Source organism: Silurus aristotelis (assembly GCF_946808225.1).
Source record: "Silurus aristotelis genome assembly, chromosome: 26".
Taxonomy (NCBI): domain Eukaryota; kingdom Metazoa; phylum Chordata; class Actinopteri; order Siluriformes; family Siluridae; genus Silurus; species Silurus aristotelis.
Window position 1 is genome coordinate 17,828,565 of NC_139599.1, and position 25,000 is coordinate 17,853,564.

Genomic DNA, 25,000 nt, shown 5'->3' on the forward strand with positions numbered 1-25,000 from the left:
AGCTTTTAATCCTGAGGTTCCTGTGAGTTTAGAACATGGTTCTGATCCCTGAGAGGTTCTACAGCACTGAATTTCCAGAACAGCATCGGGGTTAAAGGTGTGAGCAAACGGGAAAATTGCAGGTTTGAGCTGTTACATGTTTGAAAAAGAAATGATAGAGCATTAAAACACACACACACACACACACACACACACACACACACACACACACACACACACACACACACACACACACACACAATCATACCATAGCCACAGGGCTAAAAGTGTATAATGGCTCTTAGGGTGGATGTTTAAGCTTTCAATAACTCTTACTGCTGACTCATCACACACACACACACACACACACACACACACACACACACACACACACACACACACACACACACACACACACAAGCTTTCACTTGTAAGATGAGGAATTTGATCCTCATGTCTTGTCTTGGCAAATGCAAAATTTTAAGGACAAAATGAGAATTCTCACTCACACACACACACACACACACACACACACACACAAATAAATGTAATTTATTGGATCCAAGGACACCTTCAAACACATCAACCAATCTCCCTCAGGCATGTACAATTCAGTGTGTGTGTGTGTGTGTGTGTGTGTGTGTGTGTGTGTGTGTGTGTGTGTGTGTGTGTGTGCATTTAATTGTGTAGTGTGTAATTGAAGTTCCAATTGTGAGGTGATTAATTGTCTATAGCAGCATGTCTCTGATCTCCCTGTACTGGCATTTACAATCTGTTCTTTATGAATAAACATGTTTACTTTTTATCCATTTATAGTTACACTTAATGATGTATATTGGTGTTTTCTCACAGATGTTTTAGCAGCTGTCAGACCAAATACCACAGAGAACAACATTTCCTATAATACACCACTGCTTACAAACATGGCTGCCCCCACATTTACCAGACCTTAATACACACACACACACACACACACACACCTGTTCTCAATTACACCTGCACCTACCTTAGTTGACCATGAACCGTAGCAGATGTTGTGTGTGGAACTGATCTTTATCCACCTGTTTATTCTAGTGTGTGTGAATCTCCTTGTGTTTTGTGGTGTTTTTGTTTGTTGTGTTTGAAATTTGTTTGTTTCCTGGTCTGTGGATTGTGGGTTTGTTTGTGGTGAGGGGTTTGCTTACCAGCAGATTTTTGTCAGGATTTCAGGATTTCTCTCTACTGAAGTTTAAGACAAAAAAGAAGTGTAAAGTGTGTTGAAGTGTAATCTTCTATGTGCTGAAAATGTCTGAAATTTTTTATTAAAATCTCCATATTCACCATAGAAGTTCACCACATGTAAAACTCCTCCATGGAGCTCAGTGAGGTCATTAGGAAATGTGTATAATCACTGATTCACTCCGGATGGAACTGGAACTGGATGTTACTGTGGTTACAGGTGTTAATAAGCAGCACATTCATTTAGATTCAACTGACAAACGCAAACTACCAACACTCTGAACTCACACCTGAACTTCCAGCCAATCACAATCCACTATTCACACCTGAACTTCCAGCCAATCACATTCCACTATTCACACCTGAACTTCCAGCCAATCACATTCCACTATTCACACCTGAACTTTCAGCCAATCACATTCCACTATTCACACCTGAACTTCCAGCCAATCACATTCCACTATTCACACCTGAACTTCCAGCCAATCACATTCCACTATTCACACCTGAACTTCCAGCCAATCACATTCCACTATTCACACCTGAACTTCCAGCCAATCACATTCCACTATTCACACCTGAACTTCCAGCCAATCACATTCCACTATTCACACCTGAACTTCCAGCCAATCACATTCCACTATTCACACCTGAACTTCCAGCCAATCACAATCCACTATTCACACCTGTCCGGAGGTCTGATAAAGTACAGTGTTTTCTGACTGAATAAATGTTCCTGAAATGGAGGAAGTAAGAGAGACAGAGAGAATAATTTGTTCTGGTGTAAATATTCATAAAGCAATAATTCCTTCTATACAGAAAATATTTATTTGAGTTTATATTTTTAAAATCAGTAAATCAGGAGACTGCAGGAGGATCATCTCTGATGAAATGCCACAAAGTAAAAATATATAGAAATAAATCCCAAAATAACAGTCTGTAAATCAAATCACATTTAATTAATATCAATTATCTTATATTATTTGTATTATTCAAAAGTGTACAATCTCCTTTTACAGTCCTATTTACATTCAGGACTTTACAGTACTGAGCAGTTCAGGGATTTGAACCCACAACCATCTAATCCTGAATCACTATTGTATATCCCCCAAACCACAGAGATAAAAAGACAGTGTTTGTGCATCACTATCCTGTAGGAGGCGCTTGTAGAGTCATTACTGGGTAAATATTGGGAAATGTTGGGGTTCTATCTCCTATTATGGACCTTCTCTCTCATCTGTGTTCCTGTTGCTCATGTGTAGACCTCCATCATCTCCATTATGCTAAACTCCACCAGGATAAGAGTCACACCCAGGACTACAGCGGCAGCAGCAGTTATTGCAGCAGTATGATGTTGCTAAAATGAAGGTAATCACACCACTGTGGCAAAACCTGCAAACTGAACACAAAAGAAATATTACTAAAATCATTCAATAATTCATGGTAGTAAATAAATGCTAGATATAAAAGCATATATAAAGCCTGGTGGTACGGTGTGGGTGTGTGCTGCTGCCAGTGGATCTGGTTTTGCTTTTGACTGAGGACAAATTCTAAAGTGTACAGAACCAATCAGATGGATCTTCACACTGCAGATGAACAACGATCTGAAATTTACTTTAAAAGTAATCCAAAGCCTGTCAAGGCAGAGAAGTGGAATTTTCTGCAGAGGCAGTCAAACCACCTAAGCTAAATTCAGATTTTCATTTGCTGAAGGTAAAAATGCCTTGAGAACAAGCAGGAAGTGAAGACAGCTGAGGTAAAGACTTGCTAGAACATCACCAGGGATGAAACTCAGTATCTGCGAGTGAGTTCCAGAAACCATGCAGTCAGTTACTGCAAAAAATTTGCTAATTAGTTAATAAAAGCTGATGGTCTGCTCTCTGAGCTCATAGTCATGCTTTACATGAACGTTACAGGAACAAAAGGCCTCCTGAACATCACACCCATATGTGGTTCCTCCCCAAACACACAAATGTGTGGATGAACATCTTTGTATGCTGCAGCAGTAAGATTTCCCTTCAATGGAACAAAAGTACCTGAACCTGTTCCCAGACGATGATTTCCAGCTCCATGGTGTGTGTGTGAAGGTGGAATGGAAGAACTCCAGTATCCTGCACTGAGAACTGACTTCCTCAAACCCATTATACACGGTCTGGACCCCAGACCTTCTCACCAACATGAGGGTCTGATCTCAATAATGCTCCTGTAGTCAAGTCAAGTCAAGTTTATTTCTATTGCACTTTTCACAACAGACATTGTCTCAAAGCAGCTTTACAGAAATCAACAGTGAAGGTGAAGGTGTGTTTATCCCTGATGAGCAGCCGTGGCGACTGTGGTGAAGGAAAAACTCCCTTAGATGTAATGAGGAAGAAACCTTGAGAGGAACCAGACTCAAAAGGGGAACCCATCCTCATTTGGGTGACATCAAGAGTTTGATCATAAATCTTTCAACACTACAGAACACTGGAGAGTGAGAACTAACATGAGTACTGGAGTATAAGATTATAAGTGATGTTCTTTCAACAGTCTTTGGTATAAAAGTAGGAGCTACTGAGCTCAACATTTGTGATCATCACAGATCCAGCATCAGCTTCTCCATGCCAGAGCCTTTAAACACTCCAGGAGGTCCAATGTCAAACTCCACACATGTAGCGGGATTCAATTGGCACTGGTACGTCTCTAGATAGTTCAGGATGTTTGCGAGTTCTGCATCTACTTCTTTAAAGTTCATAATCTTCATGAGGTGGGAGGTGACTGGAGCTGGAGGAACCTCAGGAAGCCTCGGGATGGGGAGAGAAAGAGAAGCAGTGGAGAGGAATTAGCGTAGCTGCTGGTCATGATATTAACAGCACAAGTTGATAATGTGATGTGATCAGATGTTCTGGAGCACAAGGTTGTGATGTGATGTGTGTTATGTGTAGAGCTCGCTAAAAACATACGTCTTTAATCTGCACTTAAACTGGGAGAGTGTGTCTGAACCCCGAACACTGTCAGGAAGACTATTCCAGAGTTTAGGAGCTAAATGTGAAAATGCTCTACCACCTTTAGTGGACTTTCTATTCTAGGAACTACTTGAAGTCCAGAGTTTTGAGATCTCAAGGAGCGTGACGGATTGTAGCGTGTTAAAAGACTGGAGATACATGGAGATAAACCATTTAGTGCTTTATAAGTGAGTAGCAGTAGTTTGTAGTCTATTCGAAACTTAACCGGAAGCCAGTGTAGGGACGATAACTGAACGATCACTAAACCCCACAACCAGAATCTAGTGGAGAGTCTTCCCAGAAGAGTGGAGCTCATGTATCCAGTGGTGGGATTGTCCGGAGAACATGCATCCTGGCTGTATAACATGTTTCATTCCAATCACACAACAAATACTGAGTCTGTGTGAAAAATGTCACGATGTAAAAGCTGATAGAAACCTACTGTTTCGATTCAGACTGGTACAGTAGAATGAAACAGTTTTGTGTATTTGGTTTTTGGCTGTGGATCAGAACTCACCTGAGATATGGTGATGCACCTCCGAGTCTCCTGCAGATGTTCCAGCACCGTCTCATTTTGAATGGGTTTGCACCACTTTAAAGAGCCGGTTACAGTGTACTCTCCATCCCAGCGTGAACATGCACAGGCCATGTAATGACCATCGAGGAAGAAGAGGAACAGTCAGATGAAGGCGATGAGAGCAGATTGGATTCATTTTCCAAAGGTGGAGTTGCCTTCTGGTCCACGATTCTCTGGCTTTGGATCCACAAAGCGCAAACTAAAAAAAAGAAGCAAAGAACGGGACTTTGGCATAACAGGCACAGATCCATTCGTTATATCCAGGCTGACACGGACAAACAAATTCATTATCCATCATTTTCACCAGAACGAGACAAGTAATCCCCAAATTTCCAACACGGTTCTTCAAAAAATCAACAACCGGTTTCCCCTCAGCCATGGTGATGAGTCGGTGACACACTGGATCTAAAGAAGTCTTTATTATCATTTCATGTGTGTGGATCATCACTCCTCCCCTTTTATACAGATAAAATGTAAACAGAATGAAAAGTCCAGTAAAGGAGGAGACAGAAACCTGTACACAAACAAGTCATGAGAAACTGAAACCTCACAATAATCCCTCACTGCTCACACCTGTGTTCCACCAGACTGCAGGCATTTCTTTACTAAAATCTGAAGGTTCTACTTTCACCCCTTTTCCAAATCCCTGATCTGGTGTTATAAGATCATGTTCAGAACTATTATCCACTGCTTATTTTATGAAACATTAAGAATTAAACGAACATATAAGACATTAAATCAACATATACAATTCTGTGATGAATAAGATGTTTTCATGTAAATTAAATGTAAATAAGGTTCCTGTGATGGTGTTTTCTGTTTTCTCATGTACACACTTTGCATAAAACTCCAACAGGAAGTAGAGAAACTGAAAGTGAAAAAGTGCTTTGTTGTATTCACTACATATTATATACACTGAGAACATCATCACACCATCGAGTTCACACAATTAACAAGGTTTTATTCTATTGAATTATACAACAGAACTTTATACAGTTCATCTGGTTATAATGTGGGTATGAACCACACACACACACACACACACACACACACACACACACACACACACACACACACACACACACATTCTCTTACTTTTACGCTTTCAATCACTGCATGCTGGGAAGTGGGTGTGGGTGTGTGTGAGCTGTGAGCTGTGAATCCTCAGATCTTCTGTGACTTTTTGATGTTTCTTGCAGTGTTTTCTGAGTGAAACCGACTGCTTTCATTTGAACAGTTGAAATGGTCCATTTGGGCTAAAAGGATGGTGATAAAAGAAACTTGTGGAACTTTGAACTTTAGTTTGAAATGTTATTAATGTATTGGATATTAAATGTAAGTGCTGCTGAATAAAGCACCTTCAGGTTTAAGGAGTTATGCTGTGGTAGCTATGTTTGGAGGCTGCTGTAGTTTTCTGCTCCACTTTCTTTAGAACTGAAATATGTTGAGTTCCACATGTCCGAGCTTAACGTCACTTACAGAGTCATCACCTGCTCAGAATGTATTAATACAGATCATCTCTCAGTGTCTGCACACAACAACTCTGTAAACTGGCATCTGTACAGGTTCTCTACAGACTTCATTCAGCACCAAACACTGGCAAATGTGATGCTGCAGGTGGAGACTTATGCAGCAGATCCTATCACAACCTGCTGAATGTAATTGCACAGAAGTTCAGTATTTATTCTTCACCAGAAGATCATTTGTAATGACTGCAACAAGCTGAAAGTATAAACTGCTACTTATAACTCTGAGCCGGAGAGAAGGTCAAACGTGTCCTCCAGGAAGTCATCAGAAGAGCTGAAAGAGTTTACAGAAACACCATGGAACCCCATGCCCAGAGATCAGATCTCACACACATGTGAAGTGGCCTGTGCTGAATAATAAACGGTGATATGGGAATATCTGCCCAATTGACTTCTGCCCTGTCACCCTGACCAAACCAGGGCTTTCAAACCTTTTCTAAGACCTGGAGCTTCATATTTTCAGGTGCAATTGGATTATGGACTTCTGACAGGTGAGACCTAAAAAGCAGCTGGTTTTGTTTTTTTAAAGAGATTTTATGAAGAAAAAAAAAAACAATTGACGTAACCTTTTTATTGTGGTTTTTAAAAACACAGTTTAAAATGTAATGGATTATTATTAATATTTGTTTTATTGTGTATGTACAATACTGAAGAAAAGAATACAAAGCAATTGAGTAATATAAAAAGAATTATTCAGAATTCATTCGTTTCATTAGAATCATTAGTTTATGAATGTTATATGTTATATTTTATATTAATTTTGTAACATGGAGCAGTTAATGTACTTTATTTCATACTTCACATAAATACAGTCACATGACCCATAATAAACATGCAAACAGACAAACACTGTACAGAATATTCACATTTTTAACAACAATCTTTCACTGGTTGCTAATAATGATATTTCTTTTGGTTTCATTAATTTGTTGTTGTTGTTTCTGTGGTTGTCCTTCGTTGGAGGTCAAATCAAATTTTATTCATCACATACACATACATACAGGGTACGACATGTAGTGAAATGTTTTGTACGATGGTCCGGCATGAGGGAATAGGATGGGGGAAAGAAAAGGAGGCAGATAAATAACTATAAGGTATGAGAAAAACTATTAAAATAAAATAAAATAAATAAATAAAATAAAGTAAAAGAATATAGGTATAAAGATATATATATATATATATAAAAGGATAATGTATGAGCAGATATACATATAAACAGTAACAATGTGTAGTGAAAAATGTAAACAAAATAAAAATAAAAATGTAAACAATATGTAAACAACCAGGGACACAACAGGAACACCACCTAGAGACACATGCTATTGTTGTTTCTGTTGTTCCAGTTGTACTTGTTGCTCTCCCTGGTGTGTCTGTGGTTGTTGTTGTTCCTGTTGTTGTTTTTTATTGTTGCTTCTTGTTGTTCCTGTTGTTCCCTTTGTGTCTCTGGTTGGTGTTCCTGTTGTGTCTCTGGTTGTTGTCCCTGTTGTGTCCCTGGTTGTTGTCCCTGTTGTGTCTCTGGTTGGTGTTCCTGTTGTGTCCCTGGTTGTTGTCCTTGTTGTGTCCCTTGTTGTTGTCCATGTTGTGTCTCTGATTGGTGTTCCTGCTGTGCCTCTGGTTGGTGTTCCTTTTGTGTCTCTGGTTGGTGTTCCTGCTGTGACTTTGGTTGTTGTACTTGTTGTGTCTCTGGTTGTTGTCCCTGTTGTGTCTCTGGTTTTTGTTCCCGTTGTTTACAACGGCATGTAAATAGCAGGGAAAAAAATGTTGTCAATAATATCAGGAAAAAAACTAAAATCTGGGGGAAAAAAAGAAGTTGCTGAAACTCAATATAATACATTTAGATTGTTGTATATATTGTAAATTGTTTAGATTGTAATAAATTTAGATTGTTGAGCTGCTGTATATCACATGACAAGTTTTTCGTTTTGTGTCTTGAATTTTGAAAAATGAACAAGTTTAAAAAAAACTTTTGAAAAAAGTGATTATAAAAAAACATGGGTCAGTCTTTTGTGTGTTTATTTAATTTGTTGTAGAATTTGTGTATTAAAAATAAACGATTAGTTTTATAATTTCACTGTAATTTTATGCTGTACCCTCAATTTCTCTGTGATAAACATTTTATTATACAATAATCTGATTTCATCCAGTAAGAACACCTTGTTTTGGCTAATACTGCTGAAGAAAAATCTACTTTTTTGGTGTTATAAACCAAAATATTAAAAATTATATTGAAAATAAATGTGTAGTTCAGAACTCACCTGAGATCTGGACATCCACTTCAGAGTCTTCTGCTGGCTCTCTAACACAGATGTTTTGTTTCCTGTCGGCTTGCACCATTTTAAAATCATTAGAGATTCATTTTTAGCGGATACACTTTCCCAGTTTGAACATGCACAGGCCAAGTATCGGCCATCGAGTAAGAAGAGACACACCCAGATGAAGCTTGTGAAAATGCCGTTTCTGAAATTTTTACCTTTACAGAAGCCACATGTTGTTTTTTCCTTTGTCTGAGTGGAGTTACTCGTATTTCTCTCTGTTGCTCTGTTGTTTGTTTCTTCGAACTGGTCCATATAAGATAAAGTACAAACGAAGATACTAAAGGTAGGGACTGCACCATAAAGAGCACATATTATTATATTATAGGGTTGATCACAAGGACAAACAAAATCATCCTCTATTAATTTTTCCAAAACAAAAAGTAAAATGCCCAAAATTCCCTAATTTCCAAAAATGTTTATGCAAGAAATCAACAAAACCTGTAGAATTAACCATGATGACCAAACAAAGCCAACGATACAGCGAGTGAAAGTAGATGAGATTCTTCTTGTTCTGGTCTCTGCTGAGATTCTGAGATGTATCACTGCTTCCCCATATATGCTGCTGAATTATTCATCACTCCTCCCTAGTTTACGTATCGAGAATGTCACAACTGAAAACCGAGCGAAATTAGGAGATGGGAAGTAGAACATAGAGACTCTGAGAAAAGTTCAATGTTATAAAATGCTTCATAAAAACAGTGATAATCCGAGATCACACCACACTTAATGTAAACGACATGTGATCTATCAGTAATGGAAAATGAATCAACATCTTCTGACCAATCACAATCCAGAACTCAACAGTGTTATGGAATAGATTCTGACTCCCTCAGCTGGAAGTTAGGAAAGAAAGCAGAGTGTAGTGAGAAGAGAAAAATCTGAGAAATTAAGACATTTCAGCTTTCAGTATAAAATAAGATACAGTGTGAGATTAGTGATGAATCAGAAACTGGCAGAGGGTCAGTGTGAGAAAGCTCTCAGCTGTGATCTTGTAGACTCAGTGCTTTCAGTTCAGCTGATGATTTTAACAGAAGGAACAGAAATCCTTGTGAGGTTGGACTTGAGAACTGCTGACCAACTTCAACTTAATTTTTGTGAACATTGTGAAATACATTCAAGTTCTCGATGTGCCAATGAACAATCTCTCAGTTCTACATGTTCATTTATATAAATCACTTTAACCTCAATTATTACAACTACACATTATCAAGATGATCACAAAGGAAGGTAGAACTCCAGGAGCAGGGTTCGTGTCCACCACTTCACATTTACATTTACATTGTAAAAGATTTCTCAGAGTAGTGGACAATCTGGTACAGATACGAATCATCTGAGAGAAAGTGACATCTCTGGTCTGTACTGTACTGTACTTACTGGTCTGGTCTGATACACATTTAGGATGTTCAGCTTCATAAATGCACAAGTAGTTAATCAGTGTTTTGAGCATAATTTAGGAGGCCAATTTGCTGTTCTCTGGCACGATTAGAACTAGAAAGGTTACTGCATCCTCCTTTGGACTAAACATGACTTGAGAGACCCCACCATCAGCCTCTAGTGTGATATGAGGTGGCCTCCTGAGCCCTAGTCCTGCTTATCCCTGAAGCCATTGCCTGGAGATTGGTGATGCTGCTTCTTCACTCTCAATAATGAGTCCTGCAGGGGAGGTCACTACATCAACCTTCAGCAGGGGAGGCTGTCCTGTGGGGCTCAGGCTGGAGTGCTTTGTGGTCTGCATGGGAGGTTGATCTGTCCTCATGACCTTCCTCGCATCATAACTGAAAGTGTACTGGCCCTACTAAAAACATTCTTTAGGTCAGGGTTAAGCCCAATCAAGCACATTTAAAAGCAGGTCAACAGCCTCAGCTACACTGCCATGTCTATAATTCCTGTGGTGGTCAGAAGTTCTTCTCACTTCTCCTTGTGCTTTGGGTGTACAAAGTTCTTAAAATAAAACTGATGCTGCAGCAGGTAGCTTTCAGTTTGGGAGGCATGTAGCACAAATGTGGCAGCATAAACAGACATGGCTGCAAAAACACAACACGAAAAACAAAAGTGCAACAGAGTGCTACGAGCCAACCTGTGCTCCAGGAGTTCCAGCACGAGGGAAACCATCTGAGATTTACAAGAGACTTTTTATTACAGTAAAGAAGTTTATATTTCTGGAGAATTGAACTCACCATAATGATTAAAGGTGTGTTACAGGTTTGAACTTTGTTTTCATTTAAAACATGAAGGCACATGATGCTGCTGTGTTTTCCAGTGTTTCCTTTCATTTTCTAACACTCGCTCTCACACACTGTAACTGTTACACTGCAGACATTTCCTGCCAAGCAACAAACTTTCACACTTTCATTACAGTTTTTCCTTCTTCCTTTTATAGTTTTATATGTAGATGAGATGATTTATTAAAAAAATGAAACAAAATTATGCTCTTGCATTTTTCAATAAAAATAAAGTAACAAAAAGAGAGAGAATGATATTTATTGTGTTTGAGGTGTTACAGTACAGCAGCAAACAAAAGACACTTCACAATCCATAACAGTGAAATCAGCTCTAACTTACCAACCTGACAAGTAAGAAATCTTTACTAAATATATACGTTTATTATTTCAATAATAATTGGGTCATTTTAGTGTAATACTGCAGGTAGACTTCACACTGAAACTAAGAGAATGTGTTTACATGGACGAATCCTCCTCAATTTTAAAGACAAGCTTCTTCTTGCTAACTGATGCATGCAGTTTAATTTTGCTGTTTTCCGCTAAAAAAAAAAATGTGCAAATTATTCATTCATTCATTCATTTTCTCCCACTTATCCGTAATCCGGGTCGCGGGGGCAGCAGTCTAAGCAGACCCCCGCCTTCGACTGCTGCCCAATCCTCATAGCACCGTCCCTTACGGTCCCTCCTGCAGGTGGTGAGCCCACGGGAAGGCGGCCCCACGTCACTCCGACGTCACAGACCTTGATATTTCCCTCGTAAGGGACCCCCGGAGCATAGAGGGTTAAGGGCCTTGCTCAAGGGCCCAAGAGTGGCAGCTTGACGATACCAGGGCTCGAACCCCCGACCTTCCGATCGGTAACCCAGCGCCTTAACCGCTGGAGCCACCACTCCCCAAATTTGCAAATTAAAATAATGTAATGTACACATATGTTTGGGTTTAATAATGTTTTTATGCTTAAATATAATTTTTAATGTTATAATCTCAGCATTATGTAGCAGGAACATTCCAGATCCAGCAGAAAAAAGACATTAAACAATCATGTTAAAAGAGTTTCTATTTGATTAACAGAGTAAAATACACAAAAAACAAATGAACCAGAAAAAGATTTAAGGTACTTACAAGCTTCCATTTCAACACTGTCCACTGCTTGATTTTCATTATTATTGAATGCAAAAAAAAAGCAAAAAAGTAAAATGGCGATGACCACAATCAAACTTGAACCTACAACCTGAAATACAAACACACACATTTATAAAATGATTGATAAATTATGTAAAAACAAACAATACACAATAAAACAATATAAAAACACAGATGTGTATGTTTGATTAAATTCTATAACATTAATTATAATATAGCTGCTGTTTCTCTCTAAAACTCACCTGAGACCAGAACACTGCAGTCACAATCCTCAGCTCCTTCTCCGACACTGATGACTCATTATTCGGCCTGCACCACTGTGTGAGCGCTAAATTGTCCGTCTTTGTGTACACACCGTCCCAATTTGAAGTCCCACAGGCAACATATCGGCCATCCATTAATAACAGCATTAACCAGATGAGGACTGCGATGATGGTGTAGCAGATCCTTGGGCATGTGCAGGTTTCATTACATTCAATCTTCTTCTTCTTCTTCTCCTGGGAAGCATCAGCCAAGAAATAAACAAAAGCAACACCAAAAGAAGGAAAAAAAAAATATAGAAAACATGTTCCTTCATTCATGCCTTTTATACAGGGACAAACAAAAGTACCATCTCCCACTTTCTCCAAAGCGAAGAGCAGCATGGTGACCAGCCCCAACCCCTTAAACTGTTTCAGAAAAAACGTAGCATATCCAGCCATCGTGAGATGAGATTTGTGATGTCTGAGCTTCCTGTTTTCACTGTTACTTACTTTATACTCTGCATCCTGTCTTTCATCACGCCTTCAATACCAACACGTCAGCATTTACACAGGAAGAAGCATTTTTTCTGATTTAGTATAATAACAGCAGAAAAACACACTTAATCCCCTAACAGCGTGATCACGTCTCGTTCCTGACCAATTCACAATCTGACAAAATAGAAATCGGAGCTAATTATAAGTGTTTATTGTTACAATCTCAAGATACTGAAATAACAGAAATCCAAAAGTTCTCTCTTGTTTGAATCTCTAAAGCTAAAGACTAGGATGCTTCACTCCAGGGATGCTTCACTCCAGAGACCACGACTCCAACCAGAGCAGCTCTGAGACTCTGCCCTGCAAACACACATTACATACAGTATAACCTTTATTACATATCCAACTTCCTGTCGATTAACACACACTGTTTCCGAGTTGTTTGAATTGTAATGTTATGAATATTTTAAAAATCTGTTTTAAAACTGTGCTTTTTAAAACAGAGCCAAGAGAACAAGATTAAACATCCCAAAACATCCCACATATCTCTTCAAAAAGTGAACAACAGGTTCCATCCTAACAATCAGACACAATCAGTCGCTCTCATACACCCTCCTCTGTGCCGTTCATTAACCCTCCTCTAATTTATATATGAAGGATGCAGGAATAAAGTCTATAAGGGGAAAAGACAAAAGAACCACACACAAAGAAACCATGAGAAGATGAAGCCTCATGAAAACACACACCTCAGTTATCAAACCCACCTGCAGTGATGTAAAGAAAACATGATTATAATGGAAAAAAATGCAAATTGCACGATTTTGTTGCTTCTAAAGGAAATAGTAAAATACTGATTATTCCAAATGCCCCAAAAGTTTCAGTGTGACTTTAGTAAAAGATAATGAGATGAGAAGAATGTTTGGATGCCAATAAGAATCGTGTGGTGCGAGTTTCCTGTTGTTACTGTTTTCTCATCTACACAATGCATTTCACCACATCTTCAAAACGAGACCACCAACTTTTACGCAGGAAGTACCAAACGTGTGTGTGTGTGTGTGTGTGTGTGTGTGTGTGTTTGTGTGTGTGTGTGTGTGTGTGTGTGTGTGTGTGTGTGTGTGTGTTTGGGTATGAGTGTGTTTTGGTGCATGTATTTGAATGCATTTGTGTGTGTGTGTGTGTGTGTGTGTGTGTGTGTGTGTGTGTGTGTGTGTGGGCAAGAGGGTTTGTGTAATAAGTTTAGTGTGTAAATACAGTGGCCTTCAATATTATATGGACACTTTTTATGTCCAGTTTATTCTTGTTGTCACCATTAATGTAAAGTTCTGGTGAATGTTTACGCTGCTGTGGGATGGAAGTAAAAGTAACTGAATACCTGCATCCATTGAGAATGAGCCTGAGATCAGCTAGCTGAATGTAAGAGTGAAGGGAACTGGTCCTCATCATTATTAATCATTTCCCTTTATAACTGTGTGCTACAGAGACAAAAAGACCAAATATGGAACCAGAAAATTAACACTATTGTTTATTTTGTTGACGTTAGCAAAACTGCCATCTGCAGGGTTACCATCCATGATGATCTCATGTACTTCAGATTGTCCATGTGATACGGTCCTCAGCAGAAGCAAATGGTTTCTGATTGATGAGAACACAATTGAGAATTACATCATCAGAATGGATCATGTGATCCTTCAGATCAGATCCTTTACCTAAGACATATACACAAATGCTGGAATCAACCATGTTTTCCCCAGACCTTATCCCTGAGACTGTCTGAGTCCAGAACAGGAACATTAACAGCAGCACGAGAGAAAGTGGGAGTGCTGCACACAGGTGTTACGTGGAAAACAAACCCCATCCAGCTATTTCTCCTGTCCATCCTGTTCCTCAATCTCTGCACCCTGGACAATACACTGGATAACATGTGACTAGGTTTCTTACCTTAATCTTCAGGACTGTTCAGGGAGACTGACAGTTACTTTACTAACTAGGAGGAAGACAGTAACCAGCTACATCCCCAAGTGTATCAGTGTCTCCAAAAGCATTATTTAACACTCAAAACCAGAAACCGTGGCTGACAATGAGGATACATGCGCTAATGAGGACCAGAGACTCCGTCTTCAGAGTGGGTGAAAAGAACTAAGAGCAGCAAGGACCAAACTGCCCCGGCTATCAGAGAGGGAAAACGTGCAGACACCCACACAGTGTCAGTACGTGGCACAGGTTACGCGTGACTTTGACGACTCCCTTCCAGATGTGCTGAACAACTTCGACATTCAGTTTAAATGCAGAATGACGTGGCAGCAGGAAGGAACCCACACCTCCTCCAAACAACCAGGTGTGTGATGTTTTACCACAAGTCATGTGAGGAAAGATCTATGGAGAGTGAACCCACTAAAAGATGCTGGACCATTGCTTCAAGACCACCACCACTGTCCACGTGCCGGAGAAGTCTTCAGTGTCCTGTCTCAATGACCACCCTGCAAATCAAACAACCTGTCTGTGAACATCGACAAACAAAAGGTGAAAAGAAGAAAGATGCACATTTACATTACAGCACAGTGAAATTCTTTCTTCATATATACCAGTCATGAATTCCAGGGTTCTTAAGGGCCTTCCTCAGGGGCCCCAAGACTGGCAGTTGGCGATACCGAGGTTTGATTGCTGCTAATTAACTAAATATTTACATATACACAACGTTTTATAGATCGTGCCATGCACTTTATTCCATATTTCCCCCTGTGCACTGGTCTGCACTGCACTGCACTGCACATCTACAGTAATGTTTGTTACAATACGATCTTCTTACCTGCTAATGTCCTAGTTAGTTTCTTTGTTTTATATTCTTCATGCTGTTCCATTAACCCCTCTGTCCTGGAGGGTTGTGGTTTCTTCTCACTGTACAAATTGTGTGCAGCTGAAATGGCAATAAAACCACTGGACCACAGATGAACAGCTGAGAGGGGCTGAGGTGAGGCTTTTAATTAGGGGTTTGATCACTGATTTTTAGAAGAGGTGCGACTGCAGTTGGAATGATCTGTTTGAAGAAACATGTAAGTAAATGATTAAGTAGTCAAGTTGATGATTTTGATAAAAACATAATTCCTAGTTAATTTTGCTACAGTACTGAATAAAATTCTATGATTATGTTTATCTTCTTATCAAGCTGGAGAGATATGTCCTGCAGCACTGAGGGCTTTCCTTTAACTCAGGAGCCTCTCACATCATCTCACACATTGTGATGACCTTTATGTTATAATAAATCCCTACTGAATCTAGATTTGATATAACTAATGTTCTCAGTACTGATCTTCTGGAGCATCAAATGAATTATCATCAGAGAGAATAATACAGGAACAAATGCAGACTGTAGTGAGAGAAGAAACATCTGAGGAATAAAGAAAACACAATGTTCTGAGTACAATCTTCTCATGATTACAGAAGAAGCAGATAAAGTGTCCCTTACGAGGGAAAAATCAAGGTCCGTGACGTCGGAGTGACGTGGGGCCGCCTTCCCGTGGGCTCACCACCTGCAGGAGGGACCGTAAGGGATGGTGCTGTGAGGATTGGGCAACAGTCGAAGGCGGGGGCGACCCGAATTACGGATAAGCGGGAGAAAATGAATGAATGAATGAATGAGCAGATAAAGTGTGAGGTTATTAAAGAGTGTGAGACTGGCACAAAGCATCTGGGAGGAAGTCTCACCTGTTGACTCGCTGCTTTCACATTCAGGACGTTATTTTCACATGCCTAAAACATCTGCATAAAATACAAAAAAACTTTATTTTAGTAAAGAAGCTCTACAGAGTGGCTGTATGGAACATAACTGACCACAAGAGTAAAAACTTGTTATATCTATAAACGTTACTGAACTTTAAAAACCTAAAGAATAAAGAAAATGTGTCTGTCAGCTGAACGATATGAGACGCATTACAGAGTGAAGATCGAGTGAGAGAAAACACAGGAAACTGCAGCACTGCCATCTTCTCACACTCTCAACATTCACAGACGACAAAAACCTTCTCAGAGCAGTAACAGAAATAAACATATCAAGTTGACTTTTTAAAGCAAAAATGAAAACTGCATTCAGATATTTATATCAAATAGTTTTTAAAGTAATTTAGCAGTTAATAATAAACTATATTGTAGTCCTGTTTTTATATTTAACCTTGAATATAAACCTTTGACCTAAAGGTGAACTACTGACTATAATCTCACACATTCACACCTTCATTTCACGTCCTTTTCCTTTTCATATTCGAGATTACACTTATATTATACATGTAAATAATTAACTCATAATTATCCATGATATTTGTTTGTTTGTTTGTTTTAAAACCTGATGGTCTAATTATCTCTAAATCATTAGCAAGTTGTGACACTGGAGATCCTTATCCAAATGCTCAGTAAACACAGCTTCCGATTTGTGCAATGAGGTTTGAGAAGTTTCAATATGATGGTAAAGCTGCCCAGAGGCTGCATAGAACTACAGTCACCATCACATCACATGATCAGGTCACATGACTCGCTTTTCACTCATACCTGGTTTCTGTTGCAATTCATTCTACACTTAATGTAAAGTGCCTGATGTTCTTTTAGTTAGGAGCTCTATAACAGTGCAAATCAAACACACACACACACACACACACACACACAACACTTTCTTTTTAAAACCCACCTGCACTCACACCCAGGTCCTTTTACTGACAAATTTTACAGAGGCAAAAAAAATAGAGAGAGATAATAATACTTTTATTTTTATATTTTTAAAAATAGAGTAAATAAGTAAAGGAGCAACAACACAAAGTAAAAACCTTAAGAATACAATTCAATCAGCATGTAAAAATATCAAAAGTCATAGATAAAGAGAAAATTGATTATAGCACACATTTATACTGATTTACACAAATTTCTAAATATCACAACTTTACAATTTTATGAAGGTAAAATAAAGAAGGTACAGAATCTCTAATCATGTTCTTTGTGGTAGTTTAGGGATTTAATCTCACGACCATCTGGTCAGTGAACACCTGCTGATTTTCTCCTTTATTACAAATGTTCTGTACAAACATTTCAGGTGAACACTCAGACTGTCAATCTTTGTTGGAATCAGAACTCACCTGAGATATGAAGATCCACTTCTGAGTCTCCTGCAGACATTCAAACACCAGGGTTTTATTTCCCATTGGCCTGCACCACTTTAAAGCACCAGTCTCAGTGTACTCGCCACCCCAGTGAGAAAAGGCACAGGAGAAATATCGACCATCAATGAAGAAGAGAAACAGCCAGATGAAGGCTATAAGAGTAGCATGGAGTAATTCTTTACATCTGGATGTGCACTCTGTTTTTTTGTCCTCTGGGGATTTGACACCAGAGCAGAGTGCTTGAGATTCAGATATGTCATCTGCCCCTTGTTCCTCTATCACTTGTATCTTTGTGTCTTCTTTCTCTGCTTGGTGTCTTTTCATGGTTTTCAGTGGGACATTAGAGGAGGATACAGTCCTCTTGGATTTGTGCTTCATCCCTTCATTGTCCACAAAATGCAAAACAAAAAAAAAGCAAATAATGGTAGGAACTACTGCATACAAAACACATTTCCATTCATTATAGCCACTTTGGCAGGGGCAAATAAAACCATTGTCCATTGTCTTCTCCAAAACAGTAGGAATGAGGCTAGAGATCAGAATATTTCCAGCACTTTTCTGCATAACAGAAGTGAAATTCATGGTGAAAAGTTGAAGGCGCTGGGACTGGCTGCAGATACGACGTTGATATTCTTCTCCAAATGTAAGATTTTGAAATATCTTAGATCAAGTCTTTCTCATAAACTCTGCTGTGTGGTTTTTCTCTCCGCCTCTATTACGTACCTCAGGATGTTACATGTCGAGGAGAAGACAAGTGTGTACTTCATTTTTCATTAAAAAAACATTTTAAACCCCTTTTACTTGCTGAAAATCTAATTACAGATTTTAATAAAAATCAAAGAACAATATAAAATCATCTTAATGCAAATGTTTACAAGGTAAACAACAAGATGAAACGTTAAAAAAGACAGTGTGCATAAAACACAGGAAACCAAACTGCAGCACTTTCATTACCTTACACTCGCTCACACACTGAACACTTCACACTTCCTGTCCACAAACTCAAACCTTCACATGCTTATTCCATTTTCTACTTTTATAAACACTATCAGTTTGTATATATGATATTAAAGGTAAATAATATACACATTTTACTTTACATTTACTTTATATTCATGTTCTTGCAATCAATAAAGGAAACTAAAGCATTTATTTTTTAATTTAAACCACAACAGTGTAATCAGTTTCAAACCCATTACACAACAATTCCACAAACACTACCACTACTACACTCTACTAATAAAGAAGCTGTTGGAGTTCACGCCTGATGCCGTTTTCATTGTTTCTCATTCAAATTCATCCTGTGCCTCAAGCTGTTTATGAAAATCTCCATATTCACCATAGAAGTTCCACCACATGTAAAACTCCTCCATGGAGCTCAATGAGGTCATTAGGAAATGTGTATAATCACTGATTCACTCCGGATGGAACTGGAACTGGATGTTACTGTGGTTACAGGTGTTAATAAGCAGCACATTCATTTAGATTCAACTGACAAACGCAAACTACCAACACTCTAAACTCACACCTGAACCTCCAGCCAATCACAATCCACTATTCACACCTGAACTTCCAGCCAATCACATTCCACTATTCACACCTGAACTTCCAGCCAATCACAATCCACTATTCACACCTGAACCTCCAGCCAATCACATTCCACTATTCACACCTGAACCTCCAGCCAATCACAATCCACTATTCACACCTGAACTTCCAGCCAATCACAATCCACTATTCACACCTGAACTTCCAGCCAATCACATTCCACTATTCACACCTGAACTTCCAGCCAATCACAATCCACTATTCACACCTGAACTTCCAGCCAATCACATTCCACTATTCACACCTGAACTTCCAGCCAATCACAATCCACTATTTACACCTGAACTTCCAGCCAATCACAATCCACTATTCACACCTGAACTTTCAGCCAATCACATTCCACTATTCACACCTGAACTTCCAGCCAATCACAATCCACTATTCACACCTAAACTTCCAGCCAATCACAATCCACTATGCACACCTGAACTTCCAGCCAATCACAATCCACTATTCACACCTGAACTTCCAGCCAATCACAATCCACTATTCGCACCTGAACTTCCAGCCAATCACATTCCACTATTCGCACCTGAACCTCCAGCCAATCACAATCCACTATTCACACCTGAACTTTCAGCCAATCACAATCCACTATTCACACCTGAACCTCCAGCCAATCACATTCCACTATTCACACCTGAACTTCCAGCCAATCACAATCCACTATTCGCACCTGAACTTCCAGCCAATCACATTCCACTATTCACACCTGAACTTCCAGCCAATCACAATCCACTATTCGCACCTGAACTTCCAGCCAATCACAATCCACTATTCGCACCTGAACTTCCAGCCAATCACATTCCACTATTCGCACCTGAACCTCCAGCCAATCACAATCCACTATTCACACCTGAACTTTCAGCCAATCACAATCCACTATTCACACCTGAACCTCCAGCCAATCACATTCCACTATTCACACCTGAACTTTCAGCCAATCACAATCCACTATTCACACCTGAACCTCCAGCCAATCACAATCCACTATTCACACCTGAACTTCCAGCCAATCACATTCCACTATTCACACCTGAACCTCCAGCCAATCACAATCCACTATTCACACCTGAACTCCTCTCAGCCAATCACAATCCACTATTCACACCTGAACTTCCAGCCAATCACAATCCACTATTCACACCTGAACCTCCAGCCAATCACAATCCACTATTCACACCTGAACTTCCAGCCAATCACATTCCACTATTCACACCTGAACTTCCAGCCAATCACAATCCACTATTCACACCTGAACTGCCAGTCAATCACAATCCACTATTCACACCTGAACTTCCAGCCAATCACAATCCACTATTCACACCTGAACTTTCAGCCAATCACAATCCACTATTCACACCTGAACCTCCAGCCAATCACATTTCACTATTCGCACCTGAACTTCCAGCCAATCACATTCCACTATTCACACCTGAACTTCCAGCCAATCACATTCCACTATTCGCACCTGAACTTCCAGCCAATCACAATCCACTATTCGCACCTGAACTTCCAGCCAATCACATTCCACTATTCACACCTGAACTTTCAGCCAATCACATTCCACTATTCACACCTGAACTTTCAGCCAATCACATTCCACTATTCACACCTGAACTTCCAGCCAATCACATTCCACTATTCACACCTGAACTTCCAGCCAATCACATTCCACTATTCACACCTGAACTTCCAGCCAATCACAATCCACTATTCACACCTGAACCTCCAGCCAATCACATTCCACTATTCACACCTGAACTTCCAGCCAATCACAATCCACTATTCACACCTGAACCTCCAGCCAATCACAATCCACTATGCACACCTGAACTTCCAGCCAATCACAATCCACTATTCACACCTGAACCTCCAGCCAATCACATTCCACTATTCACACCTGAACCTCCAGCCAATCACAATCCACTATTCACACCTGAACCTCCAGTCAATCACAATCCACTATTCACACCTGAACTTCCAGCCAATCACAATCCACTATTCACACCTGAACCTCCAGCCAATCACAATCCACTATGCACACCTGAACTTCCAGCCAATCACAATCCACTATTCACACCTGAACCTCCAGCCAATCACAATCCACTATTTACACCTGAACTTCCAGCCAATCACAATCCACTATTCACACCTGAACCTCCAGCCAATCACATTCCACTATTCACACCTGAACCTCCAGCCAATCACAATCCACTATTCACACCTGAACTTCCAGCCAATCAAAATCCACTATTCACACCTGAACCTCCAGCCAATCACAATCCACTATTCACACCTGAACTTCCAGCCAATCACAATCCACTATTCACACCTGAACTCCTCTCAGCCAATCACATTCCACTATTCACACCTGAACCTCCAGCCAATCACATTCCACTATTCACACCTAAACTTCCAGCCAATCACAATCCACTATTCACACCTGAACCTCCAGCCAATCACATTCCACTATGCACACCTGAACCTCCAGCCAATCACATTCCACTATTCACAGTACTGTGGAATAAAGTCTGATAATGTACAAAGCTTTGTTCTGAATTGACAGAATTTAATGAAGGACTGCAGACTGCAGTGAGAGAAATAAAGGAAATGCAGTGTTCTTCGTAAAAACTCCTGATCAATTTGTGATCACAGCAGAAACGATGTCACAGTGAGAAAAGTGAAGACTCTGAAACTGGCACAAAGAAAGACAGGAAGTCTCCACTCTCGTCTGTCTTCTAGTTTGTGGTTTGAGAATTCTTGCAGAGTTGGACTTCAGTACAAGTACCCAACCTGCACCATCATCCCCCTCCCCCCAACACACACACACACACACACACACACACACACACACACACTCGAACATCACACGCATACCTGGAACATTACAGACAAAATAAGTAATTAGTTAAACAGTGTCTTGTAGGAGGAAACATTCTAAAGGAGTTTATGTATAAATTCTAAGTGAAGTCTGAAAAAAAAGCTGTGACATGAGAAAACATTCAAGATTCTTTTCTGGATTATATATAAGACTGAAATGCGCTTTATCAATATTCTGTAGCTACAAAATGAAAGCCACGTCAGATTAAATAAAATAAACAATAAAAACACTGTGACTCATTCATGATGTCGTCCTACTCGACTCAGACGTCGTCTCTTTAGCCTGTTAGAACTTTCAAACGCTGAGGATCCATACTAACATTTCCACACGGGTTAAATGTTTTTTTTTTTTTACATACATGTTACACAGCATCACACTTCCACACACTATATAAATATATATATATACAGTGAGGAAAATAAGTATTTGAACACGCTGCTATTTTGCAAGTTCTCCCACTTAGAAATCATGGAGGGTCTGAAATTGTCATCGTAGGTGCATGTCCACTGTGAGAGACATAATCTAAAAAAAAAATCCAGAAATCCCAATATATGATATTTAAACTATTTATTTGTATGATACAGCTGCAAATAAGTATTTGAACCTGTCTATCAGCTAGAATTCTGACCCTCAAAGACCTGTTAGTCTGTCTTTAAAATGTCCACCTCCACTACATTTATTATCCTAAATTAGATGCACCTGTTTGAGGTCGTTAGCTGCATAAAGACACCTGTCCCCCCCATACAATCAGTAAGAATCCAACTACTAACATGGCCAAGACCAAAGAGCTGTCCAAAGACACTAGAGACAAAATTGTACACCTCCACAAGGCTGGAAAGGGCTACGGGGAAATTGCCAAGCAGCTTGGTGAAAAAAGGTCCACTGTTGGAGCAATCATTAGAAAATGGAAGAAGCTAAACATGACTGTCAATCTCCCTCGGTCTGGGGCTACATGCAAGATCTCACCTCGTGGGGTCTCAATGATCCTAAGGAAGGTGAGAAATCAGCCCAGAACTACACGGGAGGAGCTGGTCAGTGACCTGAAAAGAGCTGGGACCACCGTTTCCAAGGTTACTGTTGGTAATACACTAAGACGTCATGGTTTGAAATCATGCATGGCACGGAAGGTTCCCCTGCTTAAACCAGCACATGTCCAGGCACGTCTTAAGTTTGCCAATGACCATTTGGATGATCCAGAGGAGTCATGGGAGAAAGTCATGTGGTCAGATGAGACCAAAATAGAACTTTTGGGTCATAATTCCACTAAACGTGTTTGGAGGAAGAAGATTGATGAGTACCATCCCAAGAACACCATCCCTACTGTGAAGCATGGGGGTGGTAGCATCATGCTTTGGGGGTGTTTTTCTGCACATGGGACAGGGCGACTGCACTGTATTAAGGAGAGGATGACCGGGGCCATGTATTGCGAGATTTTGGGGAACAACCTCCTTCCCTCAGTTAGAGCATTGAAGATGGGTCAAGGCTGGGTCTTCCAACATGACAATGACCCGAAGCACACAGCCAGGATAACCAAGGAGTGGCTCTGTAAGAAGCATATCAAGGTTCTGGCATGGCCTAGCCAGTCTCCAGACCTAAACCCAATAGAGAATCTTTGGAGGGAGCTCAAACTCCATGTTTCTCAGCGACAGGCCAGAAACCTGAGTGATCTAGAGAAGATCTGTGTGGAGGAGTGGGCCAAAATCCCTCCTGCAGTGTGTGCAAACCTGGTGAAAAACTACAGGAAATGTTTGACCTCTGTAATTGCAAACAAAGGCTCCTGTACCAAATATTAACATTGACTTTCTCAGGTGTTCAAATACTTATTTGCAGCTGTATCATACAAATAAATAGTTTAAAAATCATACATTGTAATTTCTGGATTTTTTTTTTTAGATTATGTCTCTCACAGTGGACATGCACCTACGATGACAATTTCAGACCCCTGCATGATTTCTAAGTGGGAGAACTTGCAAAATAGCAGCGTGTTCAAATACTTATTTTCCTCACTGTATATATTTATATATATATTTACCAATATTAAATTAACTCCAAAAAATATATGTTTATTTAATATTGGTATATATATATATCACAAATGAAAATGATGAAATATAAAAGATTGTAATGAAACAATGATCCTGTCGCGGTTTAAAAATTAACATTCTTTCTGTGTTGCAGAATTTACCTCAGATATGGAAATACTTCAATGTCTTCTGCCTATAGTCAGATGCCAGTCCATATTCAGTCGTCTTACACCAGTCAAAAATCCACATTAGGCCTTTTTTGTTCAAATCAACAGAAGAAAAGTCCACAGGCCAGAAATCGGCCATCAAAAAAGAAGACACAGAGCCGATGGCTGTTTTCTGTTTTCTCTGAAACGTCCACAAAAAACAGGTAAAAAACAAAGCGAGCTAAAAAAGAGACGAGTGCAGAAAGAACACAAATCACTACATTACACATAATGATGTGTGTAATCTCACTGTAGTGTGTGTAGTCTCACTGTGGTGTGTGTAGTCTCACTGTGGTGTGTGTAGTCTCACTGTGGTGTGTGTAGTCTCACTGTGAAGCAGTCTAGTGTGTGTCTCCCACTCTCTCTAGATCTCTTGTCCCTTGTCCTTGATCTACATAACGGTGAGGTGTGTAATAATAAGATCCACTTAACCATGTCAAA

The 25,000-nt window shown here is 39.7% G+C and overlaps 1 protein-coding gene and 1 long non-coding RNA gene across 6 annotated transcripts in view; both read right to left on the reverse strand.

Annotated features, from left to right (window-relative positions):
- Positions 1-25,000, reverse strand: part of taf1 (TAF1 RNA polymerase II, TATA box binding protein (TBP)-associated factor) — a 135,443-nt gene that overhangs the window by 71,525 nt on the left and 38,918 nt on the right. The gene's annotated exons all lie outside the window — the stretch shown is intronic.
- Positions 11,062-12,706, reverse strand: LOC310720446. 2 transcript variants are annotated; one of them, XR_014531730.1, is made up of 4 exons: positions 12,570-12,706; positions 12,202-12,456; positions 11,939-12,047; positions 11,062-11,357 (listed from the first exon to the last, which is right to left on the reverse strand). It is a non-coding gene; the product is annotated as an uncharacterized lncRNA (long non-coding RNA). The 2 variants fall into 2 exon arrangements; XR_014531731.1 differs by having other exon boundaries at positions 12,202-12,697.